Source organism: Rhinichthys klamathensis, unplaced genomic scaffold (genome assembly GCF_029890125.1).
Source record: "Rhinichthys klamathensis goyatoka isolate OS25496 unplaced genomic scaffold, OSU_Roscu_1.1 h1tg000746l_1, whole genome shotgun sequence".
NCBI lineage: Eukaryota > Metazoa > Chordata > Actinopteri > Cypriniformes > Leuciscidae > Rhinichthys > Rhinichthys klamathensis.
Window position 1 is genome coordinate 347501 of NW_026607155.1, and position 2484 is coordinate 349984.

A 2484-nucleotide genomic window follows, 5' to 3' on the forward strand; every position below is an offset into this window, starting at 1 on the left:
GAGCAACTCCTAAAAATAATGGGCGTGTCACTCCTAACTTTAGGACTCCTAATTTTTTTCACTAAGAGTAATTCACGAAGCATTTTAGCCCTAAAAGTAGCACCTAAGTCTGGGACAGCTTAAAAGAAGTCGAGAGGACTTCTAACTCACTAAGACCTATTCACAAAGGATTGTAGCGCATACCACCGCCTCTCGCAGTCGTCCGGGGTCCGCGACACAAGCGGGAATGCTGCATTGATCTGCAAACAAATCCTCTCCCATGTCTCACGCTTAGTTTTGCTTGATATCCCAGTGCCGAATTTCACTTTTATTATGTTTTTGGGCCAGCAGCAGTAACTGATCCTGCGTCCAGTTGGGCTTTCTTTTCCGTTTTGGCGAGTTCATAATCCACCGTCATTCAACTATTATGGTGTGTTCACACCGAACGCGAATTTAATTATTTGCGCGAGTAGATTACATACAAAGTCAATGCAAAGATGCGAATAGGCGCATCATTCGCGCCGGGCGTTGCAAATGACGCGAATTGGGCGACGACGCGTTTGCCGCGAATGTCTTCTGCGCAAGTTGAAAAATTTGAACTCGAGCGAATGTTCAAGCGATAGACGCGTATTTGACGCTTTATTCGCGTTCGGTGTGAACACACCATTACATTACTTCAATAGGAGTAACATTTCCTTGCTTTAAGTAGTCTATTTAGGCTAATAGGATGTCAATTAACCAAGCAAGTGTTAATGCAAGTGTCGTTTTTTCATTATTAGGCAAGTGGCGGTTTTCATTGGGGTATTAGGCTACCTTGATTTAATTTAATTTAATTCACGACTTCTCTCTCTCTCTGCCTTGTTAGAATTACACTTCACTGGGGCCTGCACAAACATTTCGATGACATTACTATTATTATTTTGTGTAGGACACAGACATATTTAGATGTCCTAAATCCATGATTTGTTGCGTCTGTGTTATGTTCCGCATGATGGCCCTGTCATCTAACAACCAATCACCGTGATCATTGCGAGGAAGCTCGTGCATGAGAAGTGACGTCATCCATAGCAACGAAGACTCACTCTTAGTTTAGGAGTTGTCATTTTTCCTTACTAAGAGTAGGTCTGAAAGGCGCTGTGAATAACTTTTAAGAGAAAACTCCTAGCTAAAATATTTTATTGCGATTTAGGAGTACTCCTAGTGGTAAGATAAAATTCTTTGTGAATACGGCCCCTGAACCTCCCTTTCATTTCATGGCAACTGAATACAAGACTTCTCAGCTTTATGTGAGAACACTATATTATGATTTTCTCACCATATGTGTCATTTAAATTGAATTCCACTATGGATACAGAAAGAGAGCTGCTTTATTTTATCTCTAGTCTAATTAGATCTGTCTGGTTTGCAACTGCATACTGTCGGTTTTCAATGTTGAGCTTGAACCATTACCAATCAGTCATGTTGAATCTTAACACCAATTTTTTGGAATTAGGATGTGTCTGCTTGATTTTACAGTGCAGTAATTGCACGCACGAGCAGCTTTTATGAATTCTACAAACACTAAATTTAATTAGTAATTCATCTTGATGGGAGAAAAGGGGCCGGTTTTAGGCTCATTTTGTGTCTTTTTTTTTTTTTTTTTTTTTTTTTTAAGTCAAGGGAGCATGGGCCGTTGTGGTTGTTTTTGCATGTGACATTGCTTTCATCAGAACTAATTTCCACAGATCAAGCTCATATTCTTCTGGGATTTGAATCTGTTGCAGTGTAAATTAAAACTCTCTTCAGGAGGTTCTGAGCTTCGCTCTTTATTGGCAACACAAAATCATTGCAATAAAGAAATTGAAGTCAAAGGTTTCACAAGATGTTAATCTTGAAGAGTAAAACCATCAGCTCTGTTCCAGAACCTAGTTATCTGCCTACATAATCAGCATTGACTTTGCCTTGGATTTTAGTCTGTTAGATTTGAGAAAATCTCATAATGTTTTCCTATTAAAAAATATTAATTTAAAAATGATTTAAAAATCTAATGACATAGTTTTTTCTTTTTTTTTTCTTCTTTTTAACCAGGGCTGCATCCTATCATGTCTCTTAGTCCACACTTGGATTGATTCAGAAGACATTTTTATTTAGCTAGCATTTCATATATATATATATATATATATATATATATATATATATATATTTTAAATCTGTATTTAGCATGTTTGTCCTCCACATTTCAATGGAAGTATTAGTATTTAACATGACTGCTCTCTTGCCGAACCGAGAGCTTTTCTGTATCGCACTGTTCTCTGTTTCTCTCCTTCCTTGAGATTCACTCCAGTACTTACAATAATTCAATAACTCATTTCAGAAGTATTTCATGTTAAATAAATGCTTATCCATTTTTCACACATCATCAGTGTCCTTGGATGAGAGCCCAGGCTGGAAATTCCTTCACATTCACTCGGTGTACCTTATTCACAAACTATTAAATAAACTGAATAAAGAGTTTAAACTAAAATG